Source organism: Eriocheir sinensis, chromosome 44 (genome assembly GCF_024679095.1).
Source record: "Eriocheir sinensis breed Jianghai 21 chromosome 44, ASM2467909v1, whole genome shotgun sequence".
Classification (NCBI taxonomy): Eukaryota; Metazoa; Arthropoda; class Malacostraca; order Decapoda; family Varunidae; genus Eriocheir; species Eriocheir sinensis.
In genome coordinates this window covers 2712005-2732471 of record NC_066552.1, presented here as the reverse complement: position 1 = coordinate 2732471, position 20467 = coordinate 2712005, and the positions used below count along the sequence as shown (strand labels likewise).

General features: G+C 38.0%; 1 protein-coding gene across 2 annotated transcripts in view; it reads right to left on the bottom strand.

The window, feature by feature from the left end:
* Window positions 1-20467, bottom strand: part of LOC126980286 (kin of IRRE-like protein 1) — a 138240-nt gene that overhangs the window by 105378 nt on the left and 12395 nt on the right. Inside the window, exon 2 of one of the 2 annotated variants that reach the window (XM_050830000.1) lies at window positions 12768-12841. The gene's annotated coding sequence lies outside the window, so the exon portion shown is untranslated. Of the gene's footprint in view, window positions 1-3145; window positions 3284-12767; window positions 12842-20467 lie in introns of those variants that run through there. The other variant, XM_050830002.1, reaches the window with a different exon arrangement.

Sequence of the window (20467 nt, the reverse complement as noted above, 5' to 3'; positions counted from 1 at the left end):
GTACAAACACACCTGTCAGGTATAACACTCGAAACACAAACAAAAAATAAAACAAATAATGAAAAAAAACTTAGCTAATTGATAATCACCGTCTTTTAATGTATCCCTCCGTCTTCCTTTCTAATGAAGTGTTGCAAGGTGGGGGTGTTTTTTAGTTCATAATTAGTTTCGTCCTCGTCTTGTTTTTCCTTTGCCGCAAAAATAAAATACAATCAAAATTAACTCGAAATAATTACTTTCTCTAAATCACTTCTCAGGTAGGAAAGACAGGTAGGAAGATAATAGATGTTTAAATTTCTATTATTCACACCTTCCCAATTCATCACTCGTAAACCAAAACACTAATCAAATAAAGAAGTAAACAGAGACACAACAAAATAAAAAAAGCGTGCCATAATTTTATCACTTTGTCTAATTAAGTCTTGATCACTGGACAGGTAAGAGAATGCAGGTGAGAAGATAAGGTATTCATATTTCTATTATTTACAGTTATCAATTTTATCACTCGGAAACGGAAAAAAAAATAAGTGAGACGTTACGAAATGAGTAGAAGTACCTTGATTATCACTTTGTCTAATTAAAGGGCAGGTAAGGCAGGCGGTGAGAAGATAACAGGTGCGTATGTTACAATTAGTCACACATCAATTTTGTCACTCGGAAACGAAAAAAACAAAATAAAGGAATGAAATAAAAAAAAAGGTAAAAAGAGGCGCTACGAAATAAAAGTACCTTGATAATCACTTTGTCTAATGGAAGGGCAGGTAAGGAAGGCAGGTGAGAAGGTAACAGGTGTGTAGATTTCAATTATTCACACATCAATTTTGTCACTCGGAAACGAAAAAAAAAAAGTCGAATTAAGAAGGTAAGCAGAGGCGCTACGAAATAAAAGTACCTTGATTATAACTTTGTCTAATTGAACGGCAGGTAAGGAAGGCAGGTGAGAAGGTAACAGGTGTGTAGGTTTCAATTATTCACACTTATCAATTTTGTCACACGGAAACGAAAAAAAAAAGTCGAATTAAGAAGGTAAACGGAGATGCTACGAGATAAAAATACCTTGATTATAACTTTGTCTAATTGAAGGGCAGGTAAGGAAGGCAGGTGAGAGGATAACAGGTGCGTAGGTTTCAATGACTCACACTTATCAATTTTGTCACACGGAAACGAAAAAAAAAAGAAATTAAATAAAAAGGTAAACACGAGCTACGATATGAAAAATTACCCTCAATACCACTTTGTCTAATTGAAGAACAGGTATGAGATTTAGGTAAAATGACGGGTGTTCAAGTTGTTAATGTACACTCGGAAACCAAATCAATTAATAAAGAAAGAAAGAAACAGAAACCCAGCAACAAAAATTAATAAATAAAAAAACGCTAAGAATCGTCACTTCCTCCATTATAATCTCTCGGAGCAGACAGACAGAAAAAAATAAAACAACACACTTAGAAATCCAAAACAAAACTAAATAAACAAATAAACAACGACGCAGCCACAAAAGTGAATAAATAAACGATACTCAAACGCTATTAATCATCACTTCCTCCGTTTATAATCTCTCGAAACAAACAGACAGAAAAAAAGTAATGAAACAACACACTCAAAATCCAAAACAATAATCAAGTAAAGAAATAAACAACAACACAGCCACAAAAATAAACAAACAAACAAAAGAAAAACGCTAATAATCATCACTTCCTCCGTTTATAATATCTCGAAACAGACAAACAAAGAAGTAATAAAACAAAACACTTAGAAATCAAAACAATAATCAAATAAAGAAATAAACAATGACGAAAACAACAAAAATAAATAAACAAAAAACAAACGCTAAGAATCATCACTTCCTCCGTTTATAATCTCTCGAAACAGACAGACAAAGAAGTAATAAAACAAAACACTTAGAAATCAAAACAATAATCAAATGAAGAAATAAACAACAACGCAGCCACAAAAATAAACAAACAAACAAAAGAAAAACGCTAAGAATCATCATTTCCTCCATTTATAATCTCTCGGAGCAAACAGAAAAAAGTAATAAAACAAAACACTTAGAAATCAAAACAAAAAACAAATAAACAAATAAACAACGACGCAGCCACAAAAATAAACAAACAAACAACAAACAAGAGAAAAACGCTAAGAATCATCACCTCCTCCACCATAATCACTCGAAACAGACAGAGAGAAAAAAAAAGTAATGAAACAGATAGAGGAAAACGCAACAGAGAGATAAAAATAAACTAATACTTTCACATAATCAGTTTTCTAGTAATACTCCCACATAAGCACTTTCTCTAATTACACAGGTGAGCACTGAGCAGGTAAGGACGGAGGACAGGTAAGGTGACAGGTGGAAAAGTTCAGAATTGTCACACCTGTATATTTAACACTTGCAAAACTAAAACCAATATATTAAGAGATATAGATTCCCTACGCAATTATAAAAAGGAAAACCAACCCTGAACAGTTTCTTAATCACACAGGTACGTAAGCCAGGTATGTGACAGGTGTACGGACAGGTATCGTGACAGGTGGAACAGTTCAGAATTGTCATACCTTTCCATATTCAACACTCACGAAACTAAAACAAATAAACTAGAGATAAAATTAGATTCGCTACGCAATGATAAAGGAAAACCAACCCTGAACAATTTCTTAATCACACCGGTACGTAAGACAGGTATGTGACAGGTGTATAAGTTCCAATTAGTTACACCTGTCCCTATCAACACTCGAAAAACAGAACACCCAACAAAATCGACACCAAATAAATAGAAACCATGTATTAATAAGGATAAAATAACCTCAAATAACACCTTAATCACAGGTATCACTGGGGAGGTAAGCAAGGCGGGTAATATATGACAGGTGTAAGTTCATATCAACACCCGAAAAACTAACACACAAACAAAACAGGAGATAAAAAGACACACACCACGCACTGATAAACAAAACCCAACCCTAAAGAACCACTTCATCACACAGGTACGTAAGCAAGCCAGGTAAGATATCGGGTGCATAAGTTTCAAATATCCACACACCTTTTCATACTAACACTCGCAACACAAAACACCCAATAAAAAGTAAACAAAAAAACAATCACGTCACGTATTAATAAAGTAAAAACAATCCTGTATAACACCTTAAGCACACAGGTATCACGGGGCAGGTGCAAAAGCCAGGTGAGATGAAGCGAGCGAGAGGGTCGGAGCGAGGAGAGCGGAGTTAGAGCCAGAGGGTGACACGTCCGCCTCCTCCCACGGTCGAAGCGAGAGTGCCAACCAGCTGAGCGGAGACCCAGAGCCAGACAGCCACGCATGTGCATTTGGTGGCCTTGTTTGGCACTGTGTGAAGCTGTGGGTGCCGTGGGGGATGGGGGGACAGACGGGGGAGGGATGGGTACTAATAGAAGGGTGAGTGATGGAGAAATGGGGGAGGAAAAGGGGTTGACCTGACGCACTGAGAAAGGGAAGGATGGAGGGATGGAGGGAAGGAAGGAGGGAAGTAGGGAAAGAGGGAGGGAGGGAAGGAGGGAAAAGTATAAGGTTAAGGTGTGTGTGTGTGTGTGTGTGTGTGTGTGTGTGTGTGTGTGTGTGTGTGTGTGTGTGTGTGTGTGTGAGTGAGTGAGTGAGTGGGTGAGTGAGTGAGTGAGTGAGTGACTGACTGACTGACTGACTGACTGACTGACTGACTGACTGACTGACTCTGACTGACTGACTGACTGGCTGACTGACTGACTGACTGACTGGGAGCAGGAATGAATTAGTAAGAGCAAGTCATTGAAAACTAACTAAAATAGTGGAAACAACAACAACAACAACAACAACAACAACAACAACAACAACAACAACAACAACAACAACAACAACAACAACAACAACAACAACAACAACAACAACAACAACAACAACAACAACAACAACAACAACAACAACAACAACAACAACAACAACAACAACAACAACAATAATAATACCAATACCCACAAACACACCGTCCACAACAGTCTCCCATCCTCTCCTTTATTAACTCATTCACACACAACCTCATCCCATTTTCTACGTTAGGAAGCGCGAATTACCGTTTTCTTTCATCTGTCTGGAGGGCGGCGGGGAGGGGGGACATAAATAATTTTCCATTTTCTGTCGAATGATAATGGGCCAACTATTTTAGAATGAGAGAGTAAATTCCAAAGTGCGCGCTCTCTCCCTTCCTCCCTCACTCTCTCTCTCTCTCTCTCATTCTCACTCTCACTTTTTTTAGGCGTACCTTTCATACCTTTCCCGCGAGAGCTCAGGTATGCTGTGATTAGACCGCCAGGTGTGAGGGTGGGGGGGGAGGGGGGGAAAGGGGGAGGGGTTGTGTATTGTGGCTCAGTGGGTATTCTCTTTATTTTTATCTTTATTCTCTCTCTTTATTTCTCTCTCTCTCTCTCTCTCTCTCTCTCTCTCTCTCTTAATGGCCGTCTTTTTTTTCTTTCTTTCATTTTGACACTTCCCTCTCGCCTTTCTCTCCGTTTCTTCCTCCTCTTTCCTCCTCCTCCTCCTCCTCTCAAGATGATTCCCTCCTCCTCCTCCTCCTCCTCCTCCTCCTCCTCCTCCTCCTCCCTTCTATTCGGGAAACATACTTGAGTCCTGACAGCTTCTCTGGAATACTTTTTCCTTACACACACACACACACACACACACACACACACACACACACACACACACACACATTCTTTTTTTTGTGTGCTGTCAACTGTCTCTTGGTGGGCATTCTTGCGTGAGAGAGAGAGAGAGAGAGAGAGAGAGAGAGAGAGAGAGAGAGAGAGAGAGAGAGAGAGAGAGAGAGAGAGAGAGAGAGAGAGAGAGAGAGAGAGAGAGAGAGAGAGAGAGAGAGAAAGGGAGAAAGAAAAAAGGACACGAAAAAGAAAAATAGAGGAGAGGAAGGAATTTTGTTTGAAAGGAAGAAAGAAAGAAAGAAAGAAAGAAAGAAAGAAAGAAAGAAAGAAAGAAAGAAAGAAAGAAAGAGATTAACTAAGAATCAGGAAAGAAGAGGAAAGGTTAGAAAATATAGAATGTTAGGAAAAAGGAGCTGAAAATAATGTAGGAAAAAAGAAAGCTAAAAAAACTGGAAATTATGAAAGAAAAAAGAAAAGATTAAAAAAAGAAGTAGAAATGTCAAAGGAAATAAGATACAGAATTAGTAAAGGAGTTTTATTTTATATTGAAAGAAGCTAACAGTGAACCATTGAAGAAATAAGAAGAAAAAAAAGTATATAGGGCGTAGAAATGAAGAAAAAACGAAAAAGGAAAAAACTAAGAAGGAAAAAACTAAAGAAAAGTAGAAATGTTAAAAGAAATAAGATAAAGAGGAAAGAGGTATGAGGAATTTGTTATTATTGAAGGAAGTGAACTGAGAACCATGAAAGAAAAAAAAAAGAAAAAAGGAAATAGAAAAGTTAAAAGAAATCAACGATAAAGATATAAGAAGTAGAAGGAACTTATTATTATTGAAAGAAATTAACTGGAAACCACGAAAGAAAAAAAACAGAAAATATTGAAAGGAAGTAAAAAAAATGCTAAAAAATATATATAAAAAAAGGTGAGGGAAAGTTGTTGTTGTTGATATATTGAAAGAAGTTTGGATGCCTACGTGATGGATAGGGTGAGAAAAGGGGAAAAAAAGTTGAGGAGGTTGAGGTAGAAAGAAAGGGGTTAGGAAAGTAAAGATAGATGTAGAGATGGACCTGAGTGAAGGTAGAGGAAAGGAACAGAGAAAGATTTGAAATGGAAAAAGAAGAAAAGGGAAAAAAGTTGAGGAAGTTAAGGTAGAAAGAAAGTAGTTAGGAAAGTGAAGATGGAGGTATAGTAAAAATAGGAAGGCGAAGGTAGAGGAAAGGAACAGAGAAAGATTTGAAATGGAAAAAGAAGAAAAGGGAAAAAAGTTGAGGAAGTTAAGGTAGAAAGAAAGTAGTTAGGAAAGTGAAGATGGAGGTATAGTAAAAATAGGAAGGCGAAGGTAGAGGAAAGGAACAGAGAAAGATTTGAAATGGAAAAAGAAGAAAAGGGAAAAAAGTTGAGGAAGTTAAGGTAGAAAGAAAGTAGTTAGGAAAGTGAAGATGGAGGTATAGTAAAAATAGGAAGGTGAAGGTAGAGGAAAGGAACAAAAAGAGAGATTTGAAATGAAAAAAATAGAAAGGGAAAAAAATTGAGGAAGTTAAAAGGTAGAAAGAGAGTAGTTAGGAAAATAGAGATGGATGAAACGCTGAGTAATGAGTGAGGAAGTATAGAAAAAAATAGAAAGCTGAGGGTAGAGGAAGGAAACAAAAAGGGAGATCTGAAATGAAAAAAAGAAGAAAGGGGAAAAATTTGAATAAGTTGAAAGGTAGAAAGAAAGTAGATAGGAAAATAGAGATGGATGAAACGCTGAGTAATGAGTGAGGATTTATAGAAAAAAATAGAAAGCTGAGGGTAGAGGAAGGAAACAAAAAGGGAGATCTGAAATGAAAAAAAGAAGAAAGGGGAAAAATTTTAATAAGTTGAAAGGTAGAAAGAAAGTAGATAGGAAAATAAAGATGGATGAAACGCTGAGTAATGAGTGAGGAAGTATAGAAAAAAATAGAAAGCTGAGGGTAGAGGAAGGAAACAAAAAGGGAGATCTGAAATGAAAAAAAGAAGAAAGGGGAAAAATTTGAATAAGTTGAAAGGTAGAAAGAAAGTAGATAGGAAAGTAAAGATGGATGTCAACCTGAGTAATGAGTGAGGAAGTATAGAAAAAAATAGAAAGCTGAGGGTAGAGGAAGGAAACAAAAAGAGAGATTTGAAATGGAAAACAAGAAAGGATAAAAACAATACGGATGTCGAGCTCTGAGTAATATAAAAACAAGAAGAAAAAGAGGGATAGAGAAAAAACAAGAAAGACGAGGGTAGAGGAAGGGAACAAAATGATGAAAGTGAAACAGCGGAAGAAAAAGGAAAAAACAGAAATACGGATAAAAGAAAAACATAGGAAAAGAAAGGAAAACAAAACGATATAAAGAAAGGAATAAAAAAAGAAAGGAAATCACTGTTCATTCTCTCCCTTTTCCCTTAGTAAGAAGACAAAGAAGAAAATGAAAGAATGAAAAGAGGATCAGAAAAAAAATGTTCTTTCTCTCCCTCCTAAGAAAATGAAACAAAAAAAGTAGATAAGGAAACAGGAATAAAGAAAATAAGAAAATCTCGTTCTCTCTATATCCTCGTCCGTGGAATGAAGACGAAGGACAGGAAGAGGAGAAGGAAAGGAAGAAAGGAGAAATGGAGGAAAGGAGAGAAGGAAAGGAGGTATGGAGGAAGGGCGATTACTGTGTCCTTTCCTCCTTCCTTTCTCTCCACTGAGGGAGGAAACCAAGAGGAAAATTGAGACTGATGGAGAGACGCGAGCCATTGGTCATTGTCTGGAGGAAGGGAGGGAGGAAGGGAAGGAGGGAGGGAGAGTAGAAGGAAGTATGAAAGGAAGAAGGAACGATAGAGAGGTAAAGAGGGAAGAGGGAAAGGAGGCAATGATGAAGGGATAAGGGATGGATGAAGATATGAAGGGAAAAGGAGAGAGGCGAAGAAGAGGGGTGGAGGGAGGGAAAGGAGAAAAAGAAAGGGAGGGAGAAGAGAAAATATGATAGAAGGAAAGGGAAAATAACAGGACAAGAAGGGAAAGGGTTACGGAAAAGAAAGAAAGATGAAAAGGAAAGAAATGGACAGGAAAGAAAAGAAAAAAAGTGATAGAAGGAGGTGGAGGAGAAAACCAGAGGAAAGAAAAATAGAGGAGAGTGAGGAGGAAAAGAACAAAAGGAGAGGGAACAGGAGACGAGGAGGAGGAAGAGGAGAACAAAAGACGATGGAAGAGAAGGAGAGAGGGAGAGAAAAGCAAAAAAAAGGGAGAGAGAAGAAGGATAAAAAAGAAGAATAGGGAACAGTGAGGAGGAAAAGAACAAAAGGATAGGGAACAGGTGACGAGGAGGAGGAAGAGGAGAACAAAAGATGATGGAAAAGAAATAAAGAGGGAGAGGAAAGCAAAAAAGGGGAGAGAGAAGAAAGGACACGAGAAAGAAAAATAGAGGAGAGGGAGGAGGAAAAGAACAAAAGGAAAAAGAACAGGAGACGAGGAGGAGGAGGAGGAGAACAAAAGATGATGGACGAGAAGGAGAGAGGGAGAGAAACGCGAAAAAGGGGAGAGAGAAAAAAAGACACGAAAAAGAAAAATAGAGGAGAGGAAGGAGGAAAAGAACAAAAGGAGAGGGAACAGGAGACGAGGAGGAGGAAGAGGAGAACAAAAGATGATGGAAAAGAAGGAGAGAGGGAAAGGAAAGCGAAAAAGGGGAGAGAGAAAAAAAGACAAGAAAAAGAAAAATAGAGGAGAGGAAGAAGGAAAAGAACAAGGAGAAAGAACAGGAGGAAGAGAACAAAGGATGATGGAAGAGAAGGAGAGATGGAGAGAAAAGCAAAAAAAGGGAGAGAGAAAAAATGACACGAGAGGAGGAATGCTAAAAAAAGAGTGCAAATGTGAGTGTGGGTGGGTGGGTGGGTAGGTGCGTATGTGTTTAATTACCCCTCTCCACAGGTAATTCAGGTGGGAGAGTGACTTTTCATCAGGCTGTTCAGGTGACACAAACGCACATTAATTATTCTTATCCGTTCCCGTACTTTATTTCATATGAATCACAGCGCGCACCTCGCCTTTATACGAGCGTCGCGCGGCGTAATGAATTAACAAAGGTTTTTTACCCAGATTGAAAATATTTACATATCTGACAGCGATAAAATCAGGTTGAAATTTCATTATAATATTTGCCTTTTTTTTTTCCTTCCGCGGTGAAATACTACTGCGTGCAACACTCGCTACGCCGCCCACCCCCGCCATTCTTTTTCAGCTGGCAACACTGACCCCATTAACATTCGGGGACATTTAGCATTTGCAACACTTAGTTATCTTTTGTTTGTTTTAATTTCCTCTTCACTTATTTCAAAGGGGAAGTTGCAACACACATTTGTCAAGTTTTCTTTGGTTTTCCTTCTTTCCTTTAAACTTTCGTAAGCATTTAATACTTGCAACAAAAAAGATCAGCTTGTTTTGTTTGTTTTAATTTCCTCTTAACTTATTTCAAAGGGGAATTTGGAACACATATTTATCAAGTTTTCTTTGTTTTCCTTCGTTTTTGTTAATATTCGTAAGCATTTAACACTTGCAACACATAAGTAGGTTGTTTTGTTTGTTTTAATTTCCTCTTAACTAATTCCAAAGGGGAATTCTGCAACACATATTTATCAAGTTTTGTTTGTGTTTCCTTCTTTCCTTTAAACTTTCGTAAGCAGTTAACACTTGCAACACAAAATTAGCTTGTTTTGGTTGTTTTAATTTCCTCTTCACATATTTCAAGGGGGGAATTATGCAACATGTATTTATTTTGTCTTGTCTATTTCCATCTTTACTAAATATGTAGCAGTTGAAACATATAATCATCTTTTGTTTGTCTATTTTCCTTTCTTTTCCTAGCGATGTCTAATGAAATCTGGGGAGCAATCAACGTAGACTTTTACACTGACAGCCTAAATAACTGAGGAGGAGAAACGTTTACAGAACTCAGTGAACGGATTAACGCTACACCCCGCTACTTCCAGAGAGCATTACCGTGAAAACATCGACTTCGTTCATTAAGGAAAGATGCGAAATGACACACCCACACAAGCATAACCTCATAATCATTAGTTGCTTCTTCTCCCAACTGTAATTCAAAGCCCACACGCCGCCCACTTCAGAGAGCATTACCGTGAAAACAGCGACTTCGTTAATAAAGAAAAGATAAAGATTAACACGCCCACAAAAGCATAATCTCATCATCATTAGTAGCTTCTTCTCCTAACTGTAATTCAAAGCCCACACACCGCTCACTCCAGAGAGCATTACCGTGAAAACAGCGACTTGGTTAATTAGGGAAAGATGCGAAATGACACACCCACACAAGTATAGCCTCATCGTCATTACCAACTTCTTCCAACTGTAATTCTAAGCCCACACACCGCTTACTGCAGAGAGCATTACCGTGAAAACAGCGACTTGGTTAATTAGGGAAAGGTGCTAATTGACACACCTACACAGCCACCATCATCTCCATCAGGTTTTTCTCCTAACTGGAACTCGATAACGATGTCTTTCTCGCAGTCGCCCGCCATAACAATCCCAGATTAAAACACTGGTATCATAAGACACTCTCGCTTCTCACATCAACTGTTTCTAAGGTCAAGGAGAGGATCAATCGAGTTCCAATGAGTGTTTCTTCAGGTTCACGGTACAGAAGAAGGATCAAACTACCACCAGGGTCGTAAAAACTACTTCTGGAAATGCCCAAAACTCCTACGAAAGCCTTGTCAAATATGTGTTCTTGGGCGGTGAAATGTCTTAGAATACGACTGATTGGTTGTCTAGTTCAGTTCAGTTGAAGGTCGGGGGGAAAGCCTTTGCAACAACCCCCCCTTTCTTCCTCTGGTCTATTCTTGTGTGTTTTTTATGAACCTGTTGAGAGCTACGTACTTTTATATACTCATTCCTAGAAGCAATTAGAAAGAGTTTTAAGGAATCTGATTAGCCATTTATAAACATTTCTGAAAGCATAGCAAAGATTCTTAAGGACTTTACATAAAATATCCCCTGAAGAAGAATTTTGCAGCCTCTAAAGAAACTGTTATGAGCTACGTACTCTATACACCCACTCCTAGAAGCAAATAAGAGGCTATATAAGGCATCCGATGAGCCTGTGATGAGGTACTCTTTATTACTGTTCACTGCACTCTCCACGGCGCAACCAACAGCCACAACATACGACCCTTGGTTTAAAAAGACTCTCGTAGACGTTCGTAGGCTTTCCATTGACTCTTTTGTGATCCTAATGATAGTTCTACTCGGCTTATGCATATTGAACGGGAGAGTAACCGATGAAAACCCGGTTAATCTTCTCTGGGGCCTTGGAAAACAGTAGTAAGGAGCCCGATACACTTAAGATATTGATTTTCTAAGTCACCCCTGAAAATCCGACTAATCTCTCTGGAGGCTTGGAAAACAGTAGTAATAGGAGCCCGATACACTTAAGATATGTATTTTCTGTCACCCCTGAAAATCCGACTAATCTCTCTGAGGCCTTGGAAAACAGTAGTAATAGGAGCCCGATACACTTAAGATATGTATTTTCTGTCACCCCTGAAAATCCGACTAATCTCTCTGGGGCCTTGGAAAACAGTAGTAAGGAGCCCGATACACTTAAGATATGTATTTTCTGTCACCCCTGAAAATCCGACTAATCTCTCTGGGGCCTTGGAAAACAGTAGTAAGGAGCCCGATACACTTAAGATAAATCAATCCGACTAATCTCTCTGGGGCCTTGGAAAACAGTAGTAAGGAGCCCGATACACTTAAGATGTGGATTTTGTGTTATTCTGGGCAACTTTTCCGAATAAGGTGTGCAAGTCGAGTAAAACTATCACTAGGATCACCAACCCGTAAGAAGAAGAAAAAGGGCAAAAAGAAAATAACATACAACTAAAAACATACAAAAAAAGGTGAAAGAAACTGGAATTGAAACGAAGAGAAAAGAGCGAAACGAAGGGAGGAACGAGACCAACCCAGAGAAATGAAACGGCCAGGAATGAAACGGGCGGACAATATACGGGTTGGGTTGCTAATATCGCCGCTATACCCCGGTTATGTATCAGTGGTTTAATTCTCTCTCTCTCTCTCTCTCTCTCTCTCTCTCTCTCTCTCTCTCTCTCTCTCTCTCTCTCTCTCTCTCTCTCTCTCTCTCTCATCTCTCCTCTCTCTATCTCTCTCTCTTCCTTCCTCCTTTTATCTCCTTCACTTATTTTCTTTCTTTTCATTCATTCTTTATCGTCAAACTCCATTCTTTTTTTTTTCCTTTTCCTTCTTCCTCTATTTCATCTCTTTTTTTTTACCTTCTTCTCTCCATTTTCTTATCGTTATTTTTTTCCTTTCTCCTGCTTTCATCTCCTTTAACCTTTCCTTCTTTGACATCTTTCCACCATCCCTCTGTACTCTCTCTCTCTCTCTCTCTCTCTCTCTCTCTCTTATCTATCTATCTGTCTGTCTATCTATCGATTTATCAATCTATCTAGCTATCTATCTCTACCCTCTCTGCCCAATTCTTATTTTTCATTTCTTTTTATATTTCCTTCTTTTTATTTTCTCTCTCTCATCTCTCAATCATTTTTTTTCCTCTCTCTTCTTTCTCTCCTTCGAAGTGGTATCTCTCCTTTATGCCTCTCTCCTCTCCCTCCCTCCCCACCCATTCACCTCCCTCCTTTCCTCCCTCCCCTCCATTCTCCTCCCCCCCCCTTTCCCTCCAGCCAGGTAGATAGAATGAGGCAATATTCCAGGTGTTAAGTCGTTATCTCAGAATGCAATGAAGGTGAAAGTGAGGAGGGGAGGAGGGAGGAGGAGAGGAGAGGAAGAGAAGGAGAGTGAACTCTCTCTCTCTCATATGATACTTAATAAAACCACAAAAACAATACAATTTAAAAAACAGAACGATAATAAATGAATAAAAAGGATGATAATAAGAATAACAACAACAATAATGATAATAATAATAATAATAATAATAATAATAATAATAATAATAATAATAATAAACCAAAAAAAGAAATACTATGAGACCACTTCTTTCACAAACTCACAATGGACACAGGAGCAAAAAAGTATCTTCCCACTCTCTCCTTCTTCTCTCTCTTTCCACGTACCTCTCTCCATCGCCCTCCTGATTGGCTCTCCGGCTCGTGACGTCATGCTGCTTCCACCAGTCACGGGCCAGGACCTGAGGGGAGAAATATTTCGGCTTTACTTGCGACTTATTTCCGTCTCGTGTACTGGCTTGTTGTCCTGTTCTTTATTTACGTCTGGGAGGAATATTTTAGCAGTGGTTGATAAATATTTCGCGCCTTGTGTTGTGTTGTTGTTTTTGTCTGTTTGTATGCCTTTTATTTAACGTGGAGGCTGCTGGGAGGAATTTTTTAGCGGTGGTTGATAAATATTTCCCGACTAGTTTTGTGTATTTGTCATATATGTGTATTCAGATTATGGATTTATTTCCTTTTTATCTTTTTTTTTTTTACTTATTATCTGAGTTCACGCGAAGAAGAATTTATGACCGTGTATATAGTCGGACAACAAATGTAATCATATTTCAATTTCTTATCTTATAGCTATCTTATTTGTTTCTCTATCTTATCTCTATATTACGTGATCTCTATATTATGTTGTCTTATTATTAATGTTATCTTTTTTCCATCTCTATGTCATCTAACTTTTATATTTCTTCTTTCTATCTATCTTATCTATTATCTTATTCCTAACTTATCCCTATCTTGTTCCTACTGCCACGCCGCGTAGCTATATGGGTGGTGGTGGTGATGATGATGATGATGATGATGATTATGATGATGATGATGATGATGATGATGAAGATGATTATGATGATGATGATGGTGATGATGATGATGATGATGATGATTATGATGATGATGATGATGGTGATGATGATGATGATGATGATGATGATTATGATGATGATGATGATGATGATGATGATGGTGATGATGAAAGAGGAAGAGACAAACCCGCTTCATACACTCAGTAACCAAAAGTGTGTCAAGAATATTATTAAAAAGCCTAACACATAAGTCGCATTATGGTCTCGTAATCGGATGAAATGGAGTGAAAAATGATTAAGCACCTTTCTTTTTGTTTACCTTTTCTTCCTTCCTAAGCTACTTTAACCTCTTTTAGAATATACTATGGAATAAGCTAGTAAGATGTGTGTGTGTGTGTGTGTGTGTGTGTGTGTGTGTGTGTGTGTGTGTGTGTGTGTGTGTGTGTGTGTGTGGTCCCTATGGCTTAAAAAAACGGGAAGGTAAGGTGGTGGTGGCGGTGGTGGTGATGGTGGTAGTGGTGGTAGTGGTAGTGGTGGTGGTGGTGGTGGTGGGGCTGAATCAATGAAGATAATAATAGTAATGATTCTCCTAAACAAGACAAATTACCTACTCGTGTGTGTGTGTGTGTGTGTGTGTGTGTGTGTGTGTGTGTGTGTGTGTGTGTGTGTGTGTGTGTGTGTGTGTGTGTGTGTGATTTTTCCCTCCACTTCCCCTTCTTTTCTTTTTTTTTTCTTTTCTATTTTCCTTATTATCTTTCCCTTATCTTTTCCATCACCTCTTTTCTTTATTTTTTTTAGTCCTTTGTGTGTGAGAGAAAAAAAAAGAGGAAAAAGGAAAATCAGAACCAAAAAAAAAAAATACATAAAACAATAACAATGAAAAAGACACTAAAGAAAATAATAAACTGAATCAAAGAAAGAAAACAAACAAACAAAAACAAAGCATAAAAAATCACAAAATCAAACTTCTTTACATAACACACACACACACACACACACACACACACACACACACACACACACACACACACACACTCCCTCCCTCCCCCTTCCCTCCCCCCACACACACCTGGTCCACCTTTCCCCTTTCACTTCTGCGGAGATTAATGATAAGGAGGACACATAATTAAGAACACACCTGGCTCACCTGATTCATACCTGTTTGTCCGCTCCCCTACGCAAAAAAAATAACAATAAAGGTGAACGTGTTATTTCCTGTCCTAACCGTTATGGCAAGTCGCTGGATGGCATGTGAATAATAAGAATGAATAACCGTGAAAACAGAGTAGATGAATGATGAATTAAGGAGAGGTGTAAAACATTGCAGGGATTATATAACTACTTAGCTAGATCTATTGTATGTCCTACCTTACCTAACCTAACCTAACCTAACGTATGCCGAACCTAACTTAACCTAACCTAACCTAACGTATGCCAAACCTAACTTAACCTAACCTAGCGTATGCCAAACCTAACCGAACCTAATGTATGCCAAGCCTTACCTAACCTAACCTAACCTAACCTAACGTATGCCAAACCTAACTTAACCTAACCTAGCGTATGCCAAACCTAACTTAACCTAACCTAGCGTATGCCAAACCTAACTTAAACTGGCGTATGCCAAACTAACCTAATGTATGCCAATCTCACCTAACCTAACCTAACCTAACTTAACCTAACCTAGCGTATGCCAAACCTAACCGAACCTAATGTATGCCAAACCTTACCTAACCTAACCTAACCTAATCTAGCGCATGCCAAACCTTACCTGACAAACCTTACCTAATCTAACCTAACCAAACCTAACCTAAACCTAATATAAACTTGCCTAACTAAATTTAAGCCAATCTCACCTAACCTAACGTAATAAAATCTTAACCAACCTAACTTAACCAAGCCTAAGCCTAATATAAACTAACTTAAAATTAACTATCTTAACCCTAACTGAACCTAACCCAAAACTAACCTGATCAAACCCTAATATAAGCTAACCCAACGAAACAGAAACCAATCTTATTTCACCTGTCTAAATCTAACCTAACCTAACCTAACTCTAACGTATATTAACCCAACTAATCCAACATAACTGAACCCAAATCTAACCTAACCTAACTATCTTAAGCTCAACCTAACTGAACCTACCCCAAAACTAACCTCATCAAATCTCAATATAAGGTAAGCTAACCCAACGAAACCTAAACCAATCTTATTTCATGTCTAAATCTAACCTAACCTAACCCTAACATATATTAACCCAACTAATCCAACATAACTAAACTTAAATCTAACCTAACCTAACTTACCCTACCTTACTGTATCCTATTTTTCAAACACCCAAGAACACGTGACATGACAACAGGAGCAACCATGAAAACACACACACACACACACACACACACACACACACACACACACACACACACACACACACACACGAACAATAACTCCATGCCAAAATATATAGGACTCAGATTGTAATGATGATGAAGTGACTAATAAAAGAAGAATAGAAGTTAATGAAGGTAATACTACTCGCCCCAAAAAATATATTACCATGGGCTTGTTCACTAACTATACCTACGAGATCGCAAACTACATAAATGGGATCAACAAACAGCCTGGAAGAAATATACGTGAATCACAATACCGACGAAAAAGAAGGTTTACCGGGAAAAATGATTTATACCTGTTTGTACACCTCATATAAAAAGTATCTTCACTGTGAACATATTTTTTCTCACCCAAGCAATCTGACTCGACGATCGAAAGTATATGGACGGTTCTAAACGACTGTGGAAAAATATACGTAAAAGGACGATTAAAAAGACTGAATAAGAGAAGGAAAAAGGGTTGGACACTCTTGAAATACAGGATTGTCATTCTTCAACGTATCGAAGTTTAAAGATAAGAAAAAGAAGGGATCTGAATACGGTGAAAGTGCAAAATGAAGAAAAAACTGCGAGTGAAAAGATGGAAAACGTATAAAGAAAACTGATAAAAATGCGAAATGAATAAGAGAAAAGGTTAAGAAATAATAAAAAAAAAATAATTAGATGCAGGGAAAGTGTAAAATGAGAGAAATAAAAGAAAACTGAGAATAAAACCGATGGAAAATATGTTAACATGAAAACTTGAGAGAAATGCAAAAAAAATATATATATAATAGAAAAAGTACAGAAATAGGAAAAAGAAAAAAAAGAAATTGAATACAGGGAGAGTGTAAACTAAGAAACTGAAAAAAAATGAGATTGAAAAGATAGGAAAAAATGTTGAAGGGAAGAAAACAAAGAAATACGAATAAAAACAAAAAAATAAGAGAAAAAGAAAGGAAACAAAAAAAATAAGAAATCGAATACCAGAAAAGTGCAAAATGAACATCTCACTGAACACAGAAAACGTAAAAGGTAAAGGAAAAGAAAACGGGACAATAAATAGTAAGGGAGACCACGCTATTTCATCACTAGCTCTGAAACTTTATCGTAAGAGGAAAACACGCTGAATTGGGCTTAAATGGGGTTAGAAAAGTGTTATTAAGGTTCGAAATCCCTCCGCTAAGTGTTCATAAGGCGCCATCTTGCTAAATCCACGAAATCTTACACTGGTTCATTTATAAGATTCATTTGGTTCGAACACCACGCTTCGAATCTTTATGGGGGTTGAATCATAAGGAAATGTGCGTTTGTGTGTTTGTTACTTCCCCCTCCCCCCCTCTCTCTCTCTCTCTCTCTCTCTCTCTCTCTCTCTCTCTACGTTGTTACCTGTTCTCTCCTAGCCGGTGTTACATGACCTAAAAATACCCTCATTAGTCATCTCCAATTAGCATCAGCTGATCTCACCTTCGGCTCATTAGCAGGTAAAGTAGAGATGTGCGTTTTACTTGTTAATGAGCATAGGAGGGAGGGAGGGAGGGAGGGATGTTTTTTTATTATTATTCCTTGTACGGCTGAGAGAGAGAGAGAGAGAGAGAGAGAGAGAGAGAGAGAGAGAAATACCTATACATAGATTTTGTTATTAATCTTAATGTATACGTGTTTGAAGTTAAAATCATATATACATATACATACATACATACATACAAACACACACACACACACATGAATTCCAAAACAAAGAATCCAAACACATACACACATACATGCATTCAAACAGACAGACAGACAGACAGACAGACACACGAACACAAACTGAGCCTAACAAGACGCAGAAAGGATGTCAGAAGTTCGGTTCCCCAACAGAATCACTGATACCTGCAACAGTCTGGCCGCGGAGCTCATTAAAACATAGAACACCTGCGAATTCAAAGCAAAGTTGGACAAAAGAAGATATGGAGACAGGACAACACAAGCATAAATTCCAATTCCTGCACACTAAAGCCAGGGAAATACAGCTTGGTAAATACACATACAAATACATACAAGACAACACAAGCTTAACCCAATTCCTGCACACTATAGCCAGGGAAATACAGCTTGGTAAATACACATACAAATACATACAAGACAACACAAGCTTAACCCAGTTCCTGCACACTATAGCCAGGGAAATACAGCTTGGTAAATACACATACAAATACATACAAGACAACACAAGCTTAACCCAATTCCTGCACACTATAGCCAGGGAAATACAGCTTGGTAAATACACATACAAATACATACAAGACAACACAAGCTTAACCCAATTCCTGCACACTATAGCCAGGGAAATACAGCTTGGTAAATACACATACAAATACATACAAGACAACACAAGCTTAACCCAGTTCCTGCACACTATAGCCAGGGAAATACAGCTTGGTAAATACACATACAAATACATACAAGACAACACAATCATAAAACATTTCCTGAAAAATATATCCATGTAAATAAAGCTTGGTAAATACACATACAAATACATACAAGACAACACAAGCTTAACCCAATTCCTGCACACTATAGCCAGGGAAATACAGCTTGGTAAATACACATACAAATACATACAAGACAACACAAGCTTAACCCAGTTCCTGCACACTATAGCCAGGGAAATACAGCTATCTAAATACACATACAAATACATACAAGACAACACAAGCTTAACCCAATTCCTGCACACTATAGCCAGGGAAATACAGCTTGGTAAATACACATACAAATACAAACAAGACAACACAAGCTTAACCCAATTCCTACACACTATAGTCAGGGAAATACAGCTTGGTAAATACACATACAAATACATACAAGACAACACAAGCTAACCCAGTTCCTGCACACTATAGCCAGGAAATACAGCTTGGTAAATACACATACAAATACATACAAGACAACACAAGCTTAACCCAATTCCTGCACACTATAGCCAGGGAAATACAGCTTGGTAAATACACATACAAATACATACAAGACAACACAAGCTTAACCCAATTCCTGCACACTATAGCCAGGGAAATACAGCTTGGTAAATACACATACAAATACATACAAGACAACACAAGCTTAACCCAGTTCCTGCACACTATAGCCAGGGAAATACAGCTTGGTAAATACACATACAAATACATACATACAAGACAACACAAGCTTAACCCAATTCCTGCACACTATAGCCAGGGAAATACAGCTAAGTAAATACACATACAAATACATACATACAAGACAACACAAGCTTAACCCAATTCCTGCACACTATAGCCAGGGAAATACAGCTTGGTAAATACACATACAAATACATACAAGACAACACAAGCTTAACCCAGTTCCTGCACACTATAGCCAGGGAAATACAGCTTGGTAAATACACATACAAATACATACAAGACAACACAAGCTTAACCCAATCCCTGCACACTATAGCCAGGGAAATACAGCTTGGTAAATACACATACAAATACATACAAGACAACACAAGCTTAACCCAATTCCTGCACACTATAGCCAGGGAAATACAGCTAAGTAAATACACATACAAATACATACATACAAGACAACACAAGCTTAACCCAATTCCTGCACACTATAGCCAGGGAAATACAGCTAAGTAAATACACATACAAATACATACAAGACAACACAAGCTTAACCCAATTCCTACACACTATAGCCAGGGAAATACAGCTTGGTAAATACACACACAAATACATACAAGACAACACAAGCTTAACCCAGTTCCTGCACACTATAGCCAGGGAAATACAGCTTGGTAAATACACATACAAATACATACAAGACAACACAAACTTAACCCAGTTCCTGCACATTATAGCCAGGGAAATACAGCTTGGTAAATACACATACAAATACATACAAGACAACACAAGCTTAACCCAGTTCCTACACACTATAGCCAGGGAAATACAGCTAAGTAAATACACATACAAATACATACAAGACAACACAAGCTTAACCCAATTCCTGTACACTATAGCCAGGGAAATACAGCTTGGTAAATACACATACAAATGCATACAAGACAACACAAGCTTAACCCAGTTCCTGCACATTATAGCCAGGGAAATACAGCTTGGTAAATACACATACAAATACATACAAGACAACATAAGCTTAACCCAATTCCTGCACACTATAGCCAGGGAAATACAGCTAAGTGAATACACATACAAATACATACAAACAAGACAACACAAGCTTAACCCAGTTCCTGCACACTATGGCCAGGGAAATACATTTAGGTAAATACACATACAAATACATACATACGAGTATATAACATACACTCAAAGTATCCTCAATTTACAGTAACTAGGCCACATGTTATCTCGGGAGCAACAATAAATTAAATTCGCCTGCACCACAAACGGGCTGGTCCATTAGAAAGAATCACCCCAACACAAGAAATACCCCAACGCAAGAAATAGCCCAACACAACAAAAAATAGCCCATCTGGAGAAACCCACACAATGAACGGGAAGTAAAGGCATGGCTCCAACAAGACCCAACAAGAACCAGGCCACACCACATGTTTGATCTCCAACGCCTAACACAGGCCCATCTGTTGACTATGGAAATA